Raw genomic sequence first — 20,708 nt, forward strand, 5'->3', positions numbered from 1 at the left:
ATAGATGAATCAGAAAATTAGCCAATTTAATTTTAATGAATAATTTGTGAAAATAACCGTAGAGAAAAGAGAGCATTATGGTTATCTTTACTCTATGACATAACCTATCAGTATAATAATAAGGTACGGTATAGTGAGGTCCACGTTATAATGGCAGTGTAGGAAGATATGAGAAAAGGGTTGCCAGATACTGGCACCCAAACAGCTGATACTGGTATATCTAATGAATTTAACTGCTCATTATTGTTGAAAATAGTTGATCATATTTTATTTGTCAAGAAAATATATTTTTAAAGCATTAATGACACATTTTCATAATTGAGATTAAATATTATTTTTGTCAATTAGTTGAATTTCTACATTGTTGATAAACGATGTGGCAACATCGCAATGCGTGAAAGAGATAGCGCCATCTGTTTTGTTGAACGATAGACAAGGATAGCAACACCATTGCAAATCACACACTGCCATTATAACGTGGACCTCACTATAGTACACCATGTTAATAATATACTAATAACTTGAGCAGGATTGAGCCTACAAGTTATTTGTGTATTTTTCAATAATAATTATCAATAGCATTTATTGATTTTACTTGAGTGCATGAATTTAATCAACAGGTGATAGGAATATTTTCAGCATCTTCAAACCATTGTACACGAAATATAGGTCCATACATTACCATTTTATATAGTGAGGTCCACGTTAGAATGGCAGTGGAGAGAGATAGAAGAACAACGTTGCCGATCCTCAGTCTTGTCAATGCCTTCTATAGACGGTAGCTGATACAGATTTATTTATGTAATATTAACTACTCATACTCGTTTAAAATAATCAATTATATTTTATTAAGCTATAAATTATATTTTAAAATAATTTCATAATGAATTTTCATGATTAAGATGAAATATTTTGTTAATTGATTACTATTACTACATTGTTATAAGACGATCTGGCAACAGAGCAAAGAGATAAAGAAAGCGCTATCCGCTTTTTTGAATATTTTTTATTTATTTATTATTCTAATTTTTACAAGAAATCACTGAATGGAAGAGAAAAACTAAGGATACTCCTTGTACTTCTATACTTACTTATTAATAATTGAGGAGGTTTTCAGTTAGATACTATCAAACATAGAAGAAATTTTTTTTCATTATCAAGCTTCTTGATGCAGCATGCATGTACCAGAGCTGTGCATATTTTTTTAAACTAATGGATTATTTCTCCAATCGTGTGTTTTTAAATGTATTTTTTATTCTTTTATAATTCAAACTTTTTTGTTTATCAAGGATATTCTTTCTTCTCCTCTCAGGCTTTCATCAAATTTAGCTATTTAGGAGTACTGGTAACTTTATAATGATGTAATCTAATCAATTTATTCGATCCTTTGGAGTTTTTATTAGCATTTCCATTTTTAAGGCTCCAAACGTGCCATATCCACGTGAAGTAGTCTATAATTATGGTATTTCAAGTATTTGAAAATTATGAACTATCACTCTCTAATAATAAGCTTATAATGTATCCAGTTTGTTACTTCTTTATCATGTGCATCTTCTGGTGCTAATACTACCTATTTGTCTAAAGATCATGACATTCTTTATGATTTGGCTTCCAGTTCCTTTAGGGCTTATTGCTTCAATCATATATCAATATTGATTCATATTCTCAACTATTGTCCTTTTTGTCATGATCTCACACCATATGAGAACGTTTGTTAAATGCAGTATCATTATCATCCCATCTTGATGATTTTCTTTATAAACTTAAAATAATTTTAACCTTGCTTATTAAAAACAAAAGCGGTATGTTTGCTCAAGAGGTAGTTCGTGATGGATATGACTCAACAAAGAATAAATAAATACATTAATTTTGGGTTTTATTGAGCTTAGTTCCAATAGAATCCAATATATGTAGGATACTGTTTATCAGTATTTCTTTGTTTTATCAGTGAGTCCTATTTCTTCTTATGATTACTTAAGTTAATCTTATTATTATTATATTCATATAATCTTATATGAACCATCATAACTCTCTGATAGCTTAGATTTGGAGGTGTTCTGAACTCTTGCAGTCAGCATTGCAAGTTGTTTTATTGAATAATTTGATCTCGGAGGAAATATTTGCCTCAATTGACATCTCTACAAAGACACCTCCCCAATCACGTATCTAATAAAATAATAATATGCATTTACAAAAAGCCTTATCACTTATTTCATGAGGACGTCTACTACATTCCAAGTTCTCTATTGTATTATTATTATTGTATATTGAAAATACTAAATGCCTTTACGATTGTCACCTGGTCATATGGGACATATATATGATTCATATATTTATCTCATATTGATCAGGATTTTAGAGTTTTATTTTACGAAAAGTTTAATGAACGGTGTTTCTGCCTTTGAACAGGTTTGTCATCGACAGAAAGATTGTTTATTTCACTTGTTATCAAAATTATTGTAGTTTCTCTTTTGTTTTTGAAAACAAACGTGCTCGGCTTGTGCGACTGATAAAAATATGTATTTGAAATGGCTTCATGTTGGCATTGACTGAGTTATATATTAATACCCAAAAATTTTACTAGTGGGTGTGAGCTCGTTCGTTAGGACTGAGAGTAAAGTCCGGCTGTTCTGGTGAAGGGGATAGATTTTATTCTTGTTTTATAATACAGTTTTCCTGTCACAGTTCGGGCAGTTTAAAGAGAATTGTATTATTGAAAAGAAGGGATCTGAACCCACTTCATTAGATCAGTTTTTTTTTATTCATTTTTCATTAATAATTAACGTCGCGATTAACCAGTGGATGCCAAATTTGGGGCCATTATCATAAAGGTAGGTGACTACTGAGTCATTGTTTTAAAATTTCCATATTCACAACAAATTTAATCTTCACTAGCAGCCAAGCGAGTAGCCCTTGAAATATTCATATTTTATTGTTATTTCATAATTCATAATTATAATTCTAATTTTTTGGTACAAATAATTTATTGTTTTGTTTTAATTATCAAAACCAGTACGATCATTTCTTGTTTTCATTTCCCCACCTTTACATACTCGGTGTAGGCACATATTGCTTACATAATTGGTGGATACCGTCCAGATCTTGTTTACACGATGAAAATTAATGGAAATTTATCGTTGTGTTGTTGCTCATCATCATAGATGATGTTTCATGTTCATATTCCTTTACCAGCATTTAAAGTCGTATCCAATTGCTCAAGATAAGCGACATGCTCTCGGAACTCCAGTTGTAAGGGTGTATGCTTGGGACCTTCTTCACTAATAGTGATAATTTTAAAATACAGTTACCAGTGATTCCAAACCCTCCTAAAAATGTAGGCCCATTCACAAGTAAGGCCGTTTTCACACTTACTGATTGTCGGCTTACACTTGGAATAATAATTGTCCTCCAATTGGCTAGCACTCACCAACAGCTGATTGTCAGCCAATCAAAGGACAATTATTCATTTCCATATATATATTATTCAGGTGCTCCAGGGACCCTGAACTTGAATTTAATAAGAATTAGATAACAATGCCCTCAAGCAAGTAAAAAAATTCTAAAGGATACTTGGGTAATATAATTTCTGAAGATTGATTGATTGAGTACTTTATTTATGTAGATTACAATATATACTGGCTTATAAATACACTTATATACAATAGCTTACAATACAGCAAAATTATAGATGAATTTACATAATATAGACTAAGAAAATAATTATTGAACTGTATATGATATGAAAAAGCAATTTGTAATATAATAACTATAGATGATAATTATATTGTTATGCATCTACATAAAATTGGTGGAGCCTTGAACATATCAATGTCCATTCTTCGGAAAGAATATTAAAAATATCCTCCCCACTAACTCTTTACCAAAGATGGAAGGGACAGAGATAATTTTATAAAACTTCGTATAAGAGAAGCAAAGGCTATTTTCATCAGTAAGCGGCATATCCTTTCCTCAAATAGTTTCAAGTTACACATTAGGATAAGATTAATAAGAAGCTGCATTTGGAGTATTGCACTCTATGGTATGGAAACTTGGACTATTGGTAAGGCAGAAGGAAGAGCACCCAATTGCCTTTGAAGTATGGTGTTGGAGATGGAAGCTCAAGTTGAGATGGTTACTAATGAGGAAGTATTTCAAAGGGTTGAGGAAAAAGCGATCTCTTTTGTGTATTTTAAAAGACAGATGGCATTCTTGACTTGGCCATGTAATTAGACACAACGAGTTCACGTTAAGAATACTGGTAGTTATATTATTTGGAAAAAGGGCTCGTGGAAGACCCCGGCTACAATATCTGAAGCAAGTTACCAAAGATCTAGGGATCCATAGCTACATCCAACTGAAAAGTACAGCTATGGACAGAAAATATTATGGAAAGCTGCTTACCAATCGAATGATGAAGCTAAAGAAAGACGATGATCCAGGTGGAAACCCTACTGCTTCATTTAGAATACACAGTCTAGAGATGATGTAAAAATGATAACTTAATTCACACACTATTTTTAGTCAAAAAAATCACTAGAATTTTGAATTTATCAGATCAATTAATTTCCAAATATGAATCCAAACAAGAAACCTCTGAATGACAATCAGTAAAAGTGAAAACGGCCACTTCATCACCCACTCTCCCAAGCACAAGTCTGGATCTCATGTAATCTTCACCCTCAAAAAAATGGAATGAATCTCGCTCATAATTATTATCAAACTCAAAAAGATAAATATGTGTACATCAATTTTTTAACATAATGTTTCATCTTCTTCCAAAATAATTGCCAAGTCCTGTTGTATCCATGATGTTATAAGTGAGCATCCAATACATTGCTCTGTAAAACAATATTGCTACAAAAATGTTCACTTTTTTGACCTCATTTTATTTTTCCCCCCATTTGTTCATCTCACATTTTATGAACCAAGAGAAGGAGTCAGCTCCAATTATTCTTCAATCCCAGATGTCAGCTTTTTTCTATGATCATTTTAATTATTATCAGGTGCAGAAATTGAGTACGTTCCTAATAATTTGAATCATTGATACAATTTATATCCAAAGTCCATTAATATCGATTATATCCAAAGACTTCAATCTTCTTCTCTTCAATGTATTTTACTGATTATAATTATGGGGTACGAGTTGATAGGACATAATTGAGAAACTTGACCCTTCTAATATTATTTGATAATCTCTATATTTTTCTAGAAGTAATAATTCAATTAAACATATTGAAAAAGTATGAGGTCATTCCAAACTTTTATTAGGACCTACAATGTTTCTTTCATTTTTCCAATCATATTCTACTGATTTGAAAATGTTGTACAATCATTAAAGGGACACTATCTTCCAAACATCTCTTATTCTTTTCCAACTTCTGATACTTTATTATCAGAGAGAATAGAAGTAAATTTTATTATTTTCTCTGGCTCTCATATATCATCAATTCTCTTATCAATCTTCCCAAAGCTGCATTCTCAGGTACATTAGATTCTATTTAAACTGTAAGCACTCCTCACAATTTATATCAAGGCTTCCCATTGAACTGAATCTCACTATCGGATGAAGTCCCGCCAATTCCAGTCGACATTATTCTCACCACTCCCAAACTAAATGATCGTGCAGAATTAGTACAATTTCCATTTTGTCACCAAGTGATTAACATATATTTTCTTTGCGGCATTTCTTCCGTGTACCCGTCAAGAAACGATCACATGACTTTGCGCAATGTGACCAACATACCGGAAAAAATTCCCTTCCTTGCCGGAAAAAACTCCCTTCCTCCTAGTGTGCGCTTCCTACTCGTGGTTTTGCCTTGAGCGGTGCTCTGGCAAGTAAAATTCACTTAGAACTGTCAGCATTGTTTGGATGGCAAGCGTTGGTGCTATTCCCAAGGAATGCTGACAATTTTGCTGTATGCTCCTCCCTGCTCTCTTAACTTGCATAATAATTGTTGGACGGATAACAATGCAGCTTTGAGGAAATGGGACAATAATTTTTATCTGAAAGTAATAAATCTGAAAAGTGTAGAGCTGTTTTCCTCGTCGAATGTATTAGCTATGGTAATAACATTGTCACACGTGCACAAGTACTATCTGTTTGGCAATATTCTGTGAATGTGTTAGGAAGTCTGTTACAAAATTAAATTTGTTCAATTTCTTGAAAAATCATTATATCTTGAAAATATTCTATCTCAAGTGTTTTCAGTGCAGTTTTGTTGAGGAGAGTATCTTTTCAGTATTCTTACAATTTAAATAATGCAATAATTGGTGAATGTGTTCAGTTTATACAGAGTTAGATAGATCTAGATAGAGTATACACAGTATAGTTTAGAGTACATAGAGTATAGATTTAGGAATACAGAGTTAGACAGGTTTGCAGGTTTGATCTACATTTGGTAAGATGTTTGGTACCACATTTGGTTTTGTTCTGTGATTGTAAGATGTTTGGTCAAATTATTGTATGGTCATTTCCCTATTACTTTTTTCTAATCATTAGAAACATTTGCTTGCTGTGCTGTAAATCCATTCTTTCCCACTGTTAACTCTTTGAATAAAAAAACAGTAACTGCTAAAAAGTGAGTGTTTCAACACCAAAAGGGTTTTTCATTCAAAGTTTAACATTCGCTTGTTATGATCAGTATAACATGAAAGTGACATCCTACTATTTAATTTAACTATAAACTTTGTATAATCTGAATTGATTACCAAACTTAAATACTCTGATTTATCTTTTATACTCTTATATACTCTCATATCCAGAATATAGTGGAGAAAATTCAAGGAGAAACTTTATATTTTACAAATACCTATTGCACATTCCCCATACTTTTATATGAGTATTTAAATGGAAAATAAATACTTATTTCTCAGCAATGTTTTATGCTTAGAACTTTTAGTTCTAACTAGTTCTCTAGTGGATCAGTCTTTTAGTTCAGAACGTTTAGTTCTTCCTATTTCAGTTCACGTGACAAATCATTTTTTTTTTTTAAGAAATACAGAATGTTCCTTATTTGATGAAAGTGATGTTTACATAAGCTCCAGGCTTGTGCGTGGGTATATATAAATAAATTCGTATGGCTTTTGTTGGTGGGGAGTCCCTTGCGGGAAGGTTCCACCGCCTGAATATATAATATGAGCCGTCAATGGGCCTTACGACTGTCATACTTCAGCCGTGACCGACAGTTTAACGTGCCCATCCGATAAGTGTGCGTGGGTGATTGAAAGGATTATGATGTGAGATGAGTGGTAATATGGCTCTTGGTTGGGTTCCGAACTATGTAGTGGTGATTTTCAAACTTATTATATTAAATTAGATTTTCAAAATTATTATTATATAGGCCGTCTTAGCGGAGTCGGTTCCTTAAGTGGCCCCTTTGCAACAGGTGTATCAGGCTGACGTAGGCTATCTCTCAATGTAACAATTATTTATTAGGAAGCAATTCATATAAATTTCTGGAAAAGGAAACAGGCACAGCCCAAAATTTGTTCCTTTACCGAATTTTGATAGTTATACGTAGTTCGAAAAATATAATATGTTTACTCGAGTATGTTTAATAGATTTATGTTTTGTATAATGTTTACTTTTATGTTTAATATAGCCTACTATGTTTGATCTGTTATAGTTCGAAAAATTATACTATGTCTACTCTCCATCAATTCAAGTATAATATTTCCAGTTACAAATATAATGCATTATGCAAAAGTGAAATTCTAAATTCGGATTCCTTCCTTTTCCGTATTTCAATAGATATATGCTCGGTTGCACATAAGACTTAAATTTTAACAGTCATTTAATGTCACGATAACCTCTCGTTCTCGTTTCATTCAATCATGATTTAACAGACTTTCGTGCAACCGGACCATAGTTTAAAGAAAATGTGATGTTTGACAACAATTCTCAGTTTCAAACACAGGACTAGGCTTTACAGATCAGAGTACTTTCAATGTTTTTACTTCCGTTTTTATACAATAGTTATTGTAAAGGCCTCTTAAGAGGTAGTGAATCACGAGATGTTGCAACGATGTGAGGAAGCAGACGAATATGTATTGGGTGGGTGTTCTCGTATCCAAGAGATTTGAAGAGAGAGAGAGAGAGAGAGAGTGTGTGTGTGTGAGAGAGAGAGAGGGTGAGAGAGAGAGAGAGCATGACTCTCCGCTTCACAGGAGGAAGAGATCAGAGCATAGAAGTGGTTGGTTTCCAGGAAGAAGTCTCAAGGACCTCTAGCGCGGAGGATCTAAGATCTCTTCCTGGAACTAGCAAATGATCTCGCTTGTTGTGAGCTGTCTTTAGCGGAGCCAAAGTCTCAGTGTAGGGCTGTTTCGTAGTTCTCAATTTGTTGCTGTTATAGATTCGTTGGCAGGGAGCTTATTTCTGAAAATGTTGGGAAGCGAAGAAAATACTGTAACTCCTTGGAAGTACAAAATTTGTTTTAAAATAATGTATCAAGTCGGTTCATATTTCTCATAGTTCAAATCTGTTTCTGTTGAATATTTAATAAAAATATATAACTCTTGCCTTACATTGTCTATTAGGATTATGAAAATTTTCAACTCATGCATAATCAGGTGAAGAAGAAGATTGTATTCCGTAGAAGTAGAAATTTGTTATGAAATATAATAACATAATATTCAATTGCAGAGAGAAGATATCAATGTTATGGGAATGAATTGAAAAAATCTCGATAGCTCGGAATACGCTGCTGTTTATACAGGTTTCATGATACTCCGTGGAAGCAGAAATTTGTTAAGAAATAATAAAATAAAATTATATTGCTAGAGAGAAAAAAATGTTATGGAAAAGAATTAAAAGACATATCGATTGCTGGAACTTGCTGCTTTTTATACAGGTTTCATGAAAATTTTGAAGACTTGCAATGTCAGTTATAGAAAAATGCAGTAGGCCTATGATGTACTCTGTAGGAGGAGTATAAATTTATTGTGACCAAGATGTAATATATAAATTACTTATCTATTTTATATGATTTTATATGATACATTCAAGTGATACATCATTTATTTTGTTCTTGGATGATTTTGTAGGGTGATTCTCTTTTGTATAGATATTGGCCGTTTTTTGTATATTGGAATATGGGCTTAAGTACATTCAACAATAAATTTTCCATTTTTGGACCGAATTTGACTTATGATACATGATTTTGAACCGCCTTGACGAGCCGAGAAGAATGAAGTGTAGTACGATGTAATCTGAGCATTGAGTCAAAAGTTATAAGTGTTTGAAATTTTGATCCTTGAGGTGTCCTTAAGCGCGCCTCTCCACTAGGAAATACTGAAAGGAGTGCATCTGACGGGTGATTCTCATAAAACTTAATCTCATGAACTCATGTCATTGTGCGAAATATCAATGTGAGGACAATGTAGTTGGTGATGATGGTTGAAGCTGAAAATTAGGTGTTTTTCACAATACAAGGAGCATTGTTGTCAGGTGTACCTGGAAATCTATATGAGATAGAGCGCTCTATCTGATCTCAGATTGTAGAGCACAAAATTACGCCCAGAGGGATTTTGAATTATACATCTAAATGGTAACAATCGGAAGATATTGTTGATCAAAAACTAAAATTCATGAAAATTGATTTTTTTCTTCAAATTTCACTCATTTTTGAAAAATCATAACTCAGTACTCATTAGATATAGAGAGTTCCGAATGATCTAATTTTATTCAGAATTTCATAATCTAAAAAAAGCAATTTTTCTGTCCGATTAAGAGATTTGGCAGAAATAGCTGAAAACTGGAAAATGAGCCGAAAATACGAGGTTTTTGGGCCACTCTGTATCTAGCACAAGGAAATTTTGCATGAAGAAATTTGTTCTGGACTTCTCTTATGTACCCAAATAATATATTAAAAAATCAGAACTACAATATAAATTGCATGCACCAATGTATATAGTGACTGGACTAGAAGCTACATAACGATTAATGGGAGATACCATCTCTTCAGGTGGATTCCAAACCACCAGGAAGTGACTTGGATCCCACAAGTACTATCAACAGGTTTCAGGAAGCTTGATAACGGTTAATAGGAGATGTGATAGCTTCAGGTGGGTTCCAAACCACCGGGAAGTGACTTTGAAGCCCGCTTGTACTATTAATAGGTTTGAGGAAGGTTGATATGATAACGGCAAGCAGTTGTAACCAGTAACCAGTCCACTGACCAATTTCTGCTGTTATGCCGGCTTTCCGCCCGGTGACTTACCCACTACCTCCATACTCTGTTTCTCTTAAAACTGTCAGCATTCTATATAAATAGCACTAATATTTCCTGTTCATCCAATGCTGACAGTTTAAAGTGAGAATCTCAATAGTGAGATCTACTTAAATCAGTCAGTATTTAGTCTTAGTTATTTCAATGCTTTCTATTAAGCAAATGCTGACAGTTTGAAGAGAATCCCACAACCCACTCGTCAGCCACTCTAACTAGATAGTTATTAGAGGCCGGAGGGAACTGGTTCCACATTGTAAACAGTTGAATAATGTATGTTATGACTGCTGCACTGCTGCTACTGTATGTATGTTCCTGTGGTAGGTCTTTCCCGGTGACCTAAAAGTGACTGATAATTTCTGAGTATGTCGGTAGCTTTGTTCACTTGTAAATAGTTTTCCAGGAGTTTAGGTTTAGAATTTGGGGTGAATTGAGGCTGTTTTTGAAAAAAAAATGTAAAATTAAATTTATTATTTACTAACAGGTAACCCGTGCTCCGCAAAGATATAATTAAAAACTTGACAAACTGAAAACTTAGGATACTGGAATCTTGATAAAATTGAAATAGGCCTATAAAAATAGATACTTAGACCTTTGAAATAGATACTATAACCATCCTCGGTGAATTAACTATTTATATGCAAAATTCCAAGTTAATCAGTCAAGTAGTTCAGATGTGATGATGCGTCATTCATGAATTTCCTATCCCGACGTGCATAAGTCATTCTTTCTATTATTATAATATAGATTAGGCGGAGTCAGGAATTGAGAGTATTCTCGAACATCGAATCTCGAAATTCCTAATGCTTTGATTGTCCCAAGAGTGAATTAGAATTTATAGACCTGTGGTTGAAGTAGGTCTGCATTTCTTTGTTGTAGGACTTTCATAGTAGGTCTCTTGGTAACCTAAGAGCTTGTTCAGTTTTAGAGCTTCTCCAGTGTTTAGAGGTTGTTCTATGGAATAGAGAAATTGAGATATTTTTATTTGGCAGAGTTAGATTAGAACTTTAAAAGAATTGTGGAGATCCTTCAACAATAATTAATTATTAGTTTGGAATCCTATCAAGTATGGTAGATAGAACCTCTTAGCTAATCACAAACGAAGCAGGAATTGAACAGGTAGAATTAGAAGATGACTAAGGAGAAGAAGAAAAAAAAGAAGAAGACGAAGAAAAAGAACCAGAAGAGGAGGAAGAGTAGAAATGAAGAGGAATATATAATATTCTCCATTACAGCGGTTTAAAATAATCAGTGGTTCAATATTATTGTTAATAACATTTCATAGCTTGCTATGTCTTAATAACTATGTCATAGGTTGCTGATGAGCAACTCGTAAGCCAAATCTTTATAACTCACACAGTGATGAAGCAAAAGAAGATGGAGTGTAATGAGGAGAACAAGAAATGAAGATGAAGAAGGGAAAGGAGAATAAATCCACCTTCACTTATCTCTTCTCCGATGCTATAAAATCCTCACGAAGACGAACAAGAAGGTGAAAAACATGAATTAAAAAAAATAGAAGTAAAAGATGAGAATTGAAATGAAAACTCCTTTCTTTAACCATTAGTTTGTTACACTCGATGTAGCCATTTACTGTGAGGATTCCATATCTGAACCGCTGTAAATGCAAGATGCAGAAAATGACCTGCATAAGAGCCGGCAGTGAGTGAGTGAGAGCGCCTATAAACAATGACGCAACTTCCACAAGACATACTTCTGGAGGAACGAAACAGGTATATATTTACAAAAATACACAGGTCTATATAGTTGTATTTAAAGGTATAGATGAATGAACAGGTAGTAGTGGGCGCTGTGTTATATAATAATGGGACAGACAGGAACGGGAGAAGAGAGAGAGAGGGTGAGTGAGAGTGAATGTGGGCCAGTGAGAGAACCGCGGTTGGGTAATTTCCCCTTCGATGGTAACCGAACCTGAGAACAAGGAAATACTGCTAAACACGAGGCTAGAAGGTGTTGGATGAACAGATAATTATTATTATCATTGTAGGACAATCACGAAGATGAAGAAAGAGGACAGGAAAAAGTAGGAGAGAATAAGAGAAGACTAAAAATGAGTAAAATATTATGAAGGTTTGAACAAGGTATTTAAAAAATCAAATTATTGTATTGGGCAATCACAAGCATGGTGTTTTCCTGAAGTAATTTTGTACAAAACTGAGGCCCGGTTGCGCAAAAGCCGGTTAAATTTTAACTGTGATTAATTTCAGAGAAGGCTTTTTTGGAAAGACGGCTTCTCTGATTGATTAACTTCACAAGAACCAATCAGAGAAGACGTCTTTGGAAAGAAGACGTCTATTGGTCTGTATGGATACGTCCGTCCGTCTGTTGCTGTGTGCGTTTGCTTTAAAGCCTGAAGAATACTATCCTGCAAGACACTCTTGTTCAATTTTCATAATATTTCCTCCATTTTCTAAATTGAGGCCCGGTTGCACAAAAGCCGGTTAAATTTTAACCGTGATAAATTTCAGAGAAGGCTTTTTTGGAAAGACGGCTTCTCTGATTGGTTCTCGTGGAATTAATCACGGTTGAAACTTAACCGACTTTTGTGCGACCGGCACTGAAAGTTGTAAATGTATCAATTAATTAAGAGTGCTACGAAGGATACAGAAGAGGACGCTATGTAGGCTAGAGGGAAGAGGACTGTGAAGGAGTAGGAGATGAGATAGGGAATATGGAAAATGGGGGAAATATTATGATGATTGAACAAGAAGGTGTGCCGGTTGTACAAAAGCCAGTTGAGGTTTAATCGTGATTAATTCCACGATTAACCAATCAGAGAAGTCGTCTTTTCAAAAAAGCCTTCTCTGAAATTAATCACGGTTAAAATTTAAACGGCTTTTGTGCAACCGGGCCACAATATAGAAAATGGAAATATTATGAAAATTAAACAAGAGTGTCTTACAGGAATATTATTCTTCAGCAAAGGCACAAAGCAACAGACGGACGTATCCATACAGACGGAGGTAAAATCCTTCCCCAGGTGTTCGAATGTTGCAACGCACACAGCCGTCCGTCTGCCAGCAGATATGTCTGCTCACGTCTGCATGCAATCGTATGATTTTTTCACCGTCTGTCTGCAACTCAGCATACGTCTGTCTGTTCATGTGTGCGTTCGCTTTTAGACTATTACGAGTGTTATGCAGTAGGAAGAAAGATGTTGTTGGTAGGAGTAGAAGAGGAAAGCATAACAATTATGAAGTAGGGGAGGAAAAGAGAAGACGAAGAAAGAATAAATATGTTGAAAATTGATCAAGTTCCTAGCTGGAATTATTCTTTTGTTCTATCCTACAAAGGGAAGGGAAGCGGACTGAAATGAAGAGGAAAATGTGGAGGAGAAGAGGAACAAAAAGAGAAAAGTATGATGGTTGTAATAATGATGAAGAGTGTTCAACAGTGATTATTGGTCAATCATGTGTATTTAACCAAAACATGTTTGTTGTTGTTTGTATGTATTCTTTTTGTTAATCTCTGTATCAAACTTGTATTTGTGTGTAAAATAAGTAAATAAATTCAGTAACCTCAAGTACTGGTTAACCATGAGTTTATTGGCAGAAATAGAACTTGAGAATTATTGAATTGGAAGCATAACTTTGTTTTTGGAATATTTTATCCACCTTAATTCAGAAGAGGAACAGTTTTTGGCTGTTCTCTTCCAATTCTTCTATTATTTCTGTACGTATTTTAGAAAAATTGAATTAACTATTAATGTTAGAAAGCAGGATAAAAGAACGGAAGTGATGATTTGGAAGTGATGAATCGAAATTTAATAATTAAAAGTGCTTTATCGTGAATCATCTTACACGATAATTATCAATTATATAACATGGACCAAGTGAATAAAAACCTGTGAAGACTTCACTAGGGGTTTTTGGATCCTTACATAGGTGGATTGCTTTGTTTCATTAGAGCGATTAAAAATTTGCTAGTAAACTCTCGCCTCCAGTTCAATAACCATATATTTATCTCTTCTTATATTGATCCAATTTAATGTTGTATTTGCAAGCTGTGGTCATGATAATAGGAGGAAGTGGCAAAGATTATGAATCAAATGAATACTCTGAAGAAGTGCAATATGTGGATGGATAAATATGCTCATGGAAAATAAGTTTGACGTTGAAATCGTAAGCTAGTTGTTGAAGACTAAAATAGTTCTTTTTTTGAGAAGTATTGACTTATGTTGAGGTGAATGATTTGTGCTGTGATATATTGTAAAGTTGGTTAATTCGAGCTCTATCTTGCCTTTTATTTTGTTTCGAGTTTGGCTAATTTGGACTGTTTGGTTTCCCCGAGTTGATTTGGTTTGTTCTTAGTTAATTTGAGATAATATTTTATGCTTTGTTTACATGTGATGTGTTGTCTATTTAAATTTATCTAATTTATGTTGTGTTTCTCTGTGCTATGTTTAATTGAAATGAATTATGTTAATTTGAATTAAAACATGTCCTTCTGTGCTCATTTTTATTGAAATTCGTTCGCTTGCGTTAAGTAAAATTTGGTAGGCTGTGTTGATGAGTTTGTTGTTGAGTTGAGTACTGTTGCGTTTAGTCGTTTTAGATTGTTTTGTCAAGTTAAGTTGACTTACGTTCTTCATGTTGTGTCTTATTTCGTTGCATTTTTTCTCAAACTCCTCATCTCAATATATTCCAGCAGTCTTATTCTTGAACGTTTTTAAAATACGGATACCTTTACTTACCCTTCATAGTTTATCTGACTCATTTAAATATATATAGTGCCGGTTGCACAAAAGCCAGATGAATTTTAATCTTGATTAAAGAGAACCACGAGAACCAATTAGAGAAGCAATCTTAACAAAAAAGTCTACTCTGATTGGTTCTCGTGAAATTAATCACGGTTAAAATTTAACCGGCTTGTGCAACCGGGCCATAGTGCTGTGTAAAATTCACAAAACACTAGGAAGGGAATATATACTTTTAAAGAGGACTCTTAAATAATGAACTTTGAGATTTATTTCCATCTCTCAGCATTGGTTTAATTGGGTAGAGGCATGCTGACACTTTAAAGTGGATCTTAATCTAGTTAATCCTTTACCTCAACATCAACTAAAACATGCATTTAGTCATGCATTTTTAACGAAGAGGATTTTAGTCATCTATCCTCTTCGCTAAATCCCAGATGCACGAGTGATATTATCATAACTATTAATCAGTAGTTGCCTGTTTCTTTTTCTTGTTTCTTCTTCGTTGATTGCAACCAGAAGGAAAAGATGAAGGAGCTGGAGCAAGAATGTTTAGAATGGCTGGAGAGACGAAATTAAGGTCATAGGTTATATAAGTTGGCACTATACTCTACCGCTTCCTCCATTTACTTATTTCTTGCGCAACTCCGCCTCAGTCTCCTTGCTGTCTTCAGACTAGATAGTCATTCACTGTACCGTACTCATATACCTGTGCCTGTATTTGGTACACTCCAATGTACCTAGAAATGCACGTTCTAGGTACATTGGTGCACTCCACTAGCTGGAACACAATTCAATGCTTCTGATAGCCCCCTTTATTATATTTTATTCGTTTACTTGATACGAGGAAGGCGCAGATCATAAAATGATCGAGAGAGAAAACAACAGGCTCATCAAAAAACTGCTAATCTTTCGAATGCTGTAAAATGACATATTTCAAATGGGGGTTATGTTCCCTACTTCCTCAAATTTTGATAGATTTAACATTCAAACATCACAACTACTCTAGTGAGAAAGTAGAAATATTGTAAGGAAAGTGATCTTAAGTTTGGAAACTAACTTGATTGTAGATAGATAGTCTGCCTTTTATTTTTACCTGGAGGGCGAAGTTAGGGCGCAGCCGGCCCTCTTTCTTACGAAACTGCACTATACAATTCTAATGCATTCACATTACTACAGCAACATGAGTATATAATTTCCCAAATAGAATTAAAAACAATAAATTAATACTAATAAACCAATTAAAAAACACTATTCCAATTGAATTGTGTTGATATTTGAGCGAACAAACATTTATCTATTAATATGTATTATTTTATAAGTTGGGCTTTGTTGTTATGGATGTTAAATTGGCAATTTTCTAACTTTTCATACCGTACCGTACGTATTTTGTTAATTTATTTATTTCACTGACTTTTCAATTTTCTTCCCAGCAGTTCGTCTTCTTGATATTAGCAATCGCAGAAATCTTCAGGGTAGTTGATAGCATATTAATTCGGATTTTTGTTAAGATTGGCGATTTTGTCTAATCAAATCATTATTGTACAGTAATCTTAATTCATTAATAATATATATGTTCTATTTCTAGTCCATTTATCATTCTGAATGATAATGAATATCAATATCATTTTGATTATCGTAAAATAATATTTCTATATCAATCTGAATGTTGAGCAATCATATGTTAAAAATAATGTTTTTGGGCTCGGGGTTCCTTGAAACAGATAGAAAACTTCAAATTGGGGTACCTTAAATAATTTAGAAAGCATTAATATTTATGTATGTCAGTTTGGTGGTGAAAGGAGAGAAATATTTAAGTACTCTTCGTCTATTTTAACTCTTCGTCTTCTTTTTTTTGTAATCATCATAATATTAAATGTTTTTCCAAAATGTTTCCACTGGAACTGATTGGTCATTTGCTATAATTAGGTCATCCATATCACAGCCTATTCTCATGCTGGGATAGGACAAGAAGTATTCATAGTTTTGCAGCATCCCACATTCGCATTCCTCATCCTCACTGTAGCATATTTAACACTAAAATGAAAAAATATACAAGTTGTATAATAGATTGAGTTAAAACTGAGCTGAGTATATTAGATTCAGTTGAAACTGAGCAGTTCATTGAAGATCATAGTATACTTTAGATGTTAGTAAAAATGTAAAATTATTAATTAAACTCATTCAGCCCTAGTGAGTTTTGATTATTTTAATCATGCGTGAAAATGAATTTTCCAAATCATTGTGATAAAAAGTTCAAATTAGTATTATAGACCACTATGGATTGATAATTTCTATATATCTGTAGAATTTGAAAGGTTTTCAATTTAGAAAACCAATTTTCTCCTCGAATGCTTCGGAAATTTATGGACTCTTTTCTTGGTTGTAGGTTGGTCGAGGAAATGGTTGGAGTTCTCCTATTCCTATTCTCGGAAAAATCTACTGTAAGTAGTTAATCAAATTCAATCATTTCATAAATTTATAATATAATTTTTAGTGTAATTGTGTGCAGATTAGTCCAAATGGTAATATAGATGGATGCTGTTCCATTATGAAATATATTATTTACGTCACATGGACGGGAAGGAGCCTTTTGCAGGCGAGAATGATATTTCTAGTCGAGGCGTTAGCCGAGACTAGAATTTCATTCGAACACTGCAAAAGAAATTCACGTCCAAGTAATGTACACTATTTTTTGTCATTATAATATAAAGAAAAATAATTAAGAAATAGAAAGCATTAACTGCTTGTGTTGAAGTTACTACATGCATTCTATAAACATAACCTAGTTTACAAATTCCGAATCAGGAATTTTGTGGAAGTTGACAAAACTTCCACCTGGAGCGCTGAAGGTGGTTTTTTTTTTTGTAGCAGTTTTGCTGTTCCTATTTCGGAACTATTTGATAGCATGGCTTAACATAATGTTTTAGGTTTGTCTCTCTACCTTTTATAGTAGTTTTCTTAGAAGGCTTGTGGTATTGAAACCCGTGCTCCAACTAGAGTGCTATAATTTACATAAATTTTGGTGCTGAGGTCATCAGGTAGGATAAAACTATCCCCAGACACTGCCCAAATGACTGTATTCTGAAGTGTGTGTACTAACAGAGAGTGATCAGGAGTTCTGAGTTCCAACTATTTTGAAAGGGTATACAGTATACATGTCTTTTAGGAATCTATGTCTATATCGTCCTCCAAGTGAACGTTCACAGACCCAGACAGACTCTGAAGTAGTCTGTAGACCAATGGTCGCCAAACTTATGAGCCTGTGAGCTAGAATAGCATTTATAAATCTTCTAGTGAGCTACCAAGGAATATTAGGCTGAAGAAAGTTCGGTACCTACCTACGCAAAATGAAATTTTTTCACTTCTATTGCCTATAAAGATACATTTCTAGTGTTAAAATCTACTTGTCTCATAGCAAAAAGTAGAAAAGAAGTTGAAATGTACATTTCAATGAGAGCAGTGAACTCTTTTTGGTCATCAATTTATTTTCTTGATGTTTGGAGTGTACGTTGTAGCTGCCATTCTGATGCAGTTGTCCAAATGTTCATTAATCAGTATGTTCCTATATCGATTTTTTATGAATTTCATACTTGAAAAGATGTTTCTCACAAGTAAGTAGAGCTCAACATAGCTTTCAACCTCAATGGAACTTGAATAATATTTGGATATTTTTCTTTGGGGACTTGAGGCCAAATATTTCCAGTTGTAGAAAGTGATCTGGGAGACAGATCATTTTGAAAATCCACAAATTCCATTTCAACTGAAGCCTGATCTCCACCAAAATGTTTTACTACACAAACTGAAAAATCGTCTGCATAGATATCTACAAAAGAAAGTTGATGAATTGTACCATATTTGATATTCTTTAAAAATCTTGAAATCGTTGATCAAACTGTTGTTCAAGTCTGAAAGACTTGTAACGTATTCTTGGTTATTGCTGCGGTGCTGTGGAGGATTTTTCTCCTCATTGATTTTCTCGACATTCTTTTGCATGAGCATCTCTGTGAGCTACCAAAAACTACCCCACGAGCTACCGGTAGCTCGCGATCGACTGTTTGGCGACCACTGCTGTAGACGGACGGAGTAAGGCCTGACGCAAAGTAGACCCACGCTAATCCACGAAAAGCAACCCACGCCGTGGGATGTTTCGTAACCATTGCTAGGCTTCTCTAGACATCTGTGTAATGATAATAATACATGCAATGAATAATTCACTTGTCAGCTGATAGATTATGAATAATTCTATAGCAATGGTTAACAAAACATTCCACGGCGTGGGTTGCTCTTCGTGGATTAGGTGGGTCTACTTTGCGGCGGGCCTAAGGGCCAGACCATAAGAATTTTCAGCATTTTCAAGCATTTCTAGCGTTTTCAGACGGCGTTTCTAGAGTCGGCTGGTTAGGAAGCTCTCTGATTGGCTGATTGAGTTGGCGCTTAAAAAACACTTGAAAAAACACTCAATATGGTCTTGGTCCTAATAATCCCTCCCCAGGTGTTCGAATGCTGCAACGCACACAAACGACCGTCTGTCTCCATATGTGTCTGCTCACGTCTGCTGTATGCAGACGTTTGATTTCTTCTCCGTCTGTCTGCATACGTTTGTCTGCTGCTGTGTGCGTTCGCCTTAAGACATAGTCGCTCTCTGTTCTCCCACACCCATAAACTTCATTGAATAAATTATTGAGTTATGTATTCAGAGATGTTTCAATGATAAATAAGAAGACTTATTGTGTTCTTATTTCTTTATTGAAATTAATAAATCATGGATTTTAAGGGAAAGTAACCAATACGATCTGAAATTGTAATAGACAACAAAGTATTGGAGCAAGTGTCTCAATTCACATATTTTTTGTATTACTGTTTATTTAGAGTTGATTATGTTGATTAAAAATTCATGAATCCATTTGTTCTTCGGTTTGGGTATTGTTCTTGTTTGTTGCTTTGTTTTTTTGTTAATTGTATGTTGTCTTGTTATATTTGATTTTTTGCTTCTTGCTGGTTATCTTGGCTTGTTAGGAATAGTGATTAAAGTTTACAGGATGCTACAGACGTCGTGCGCTAAAATGTCTGTAAAGTGATGAACTGAACTCCAAAAAAAAAATTAATCTATGTCTTAACAATTTAGTAATTACAATTAGATACATTACTAACAATGACCACACAACTTGTCAAACTGGTCATATAATTTCTAAAACTTAAAATGAATGTCAAGTGAATTTTATGATTGAAATAAAATTATTTATTTATTTATTTTTTTTTTATTTCGGCTGTGACATAAGTTACAAAGCTGAAATGGATGTGGAGAAGAATATAACCTAGGAAGGTTTCAAATGATTTGTGGAAGTATCAGTATGACATTGGGAAAGAAAGCCACCACAATAATAAAATTTTATAAGACTATGGCAGCTCCACTACTACTCTATGGTAGTGAATCGTGGGTAACATCAAAGCCACTTGAGAGTAAAGTGCAGGCAGCTGAGATGAGATTTCTCCACAAAACTAAAGTAATGTTCAGACCAAAATCTGCAGCTCTGCAGAGTCTGTGAATGGATGGATTTAATAAGATCTGTCGCCGGCTTAAACAATGCGGGTGTTCACACCGACATCTTCTGTGTATCTACCAGCCAATGTTCCAAAAAAACTCTGCTCGCATGCAGTAGTTTTCGAATCACTCTGGGAGCGATTTTCTCCAGGCATCCGAGTGGACGTTTCCGTTTAAGATCTCTCATAAAAACCTAAATCACGTAAAAATGGAGATAGATGAA

General features: G+C 34.1%; 1 protein-coding gene across 6 annotated transcripts in view; it reads left to right on the top strand.

The window, feature by feature from the left end:
- The window catches only part of LOC111049514 (ets DNA-binding protein pokkuri), a 69,116-nt gene that overhangs the window by 763 nt on the left and 47,645 nt on the right, over positions 1-20,708 (top strand). The gene's annotated exons all lie outside the window — the stretch shown is intronic.

The sequence above is a fragment of the Nilaparvata lugens genome, chromosome 12 (assembly GCF_014356525.2).
Source record: "Nilaparvata lugens isolate BPH chromosome 12, ASM1435652v1, whole genome shotgun sequence".
Taxonomy (NCBI): domain Eukaryota; kingdom Metazoa; phylum Arthropoda; class Insecta; order Hemiptera; family Delphacidae; genus Nilaparvata; species Nilaparvata lugens.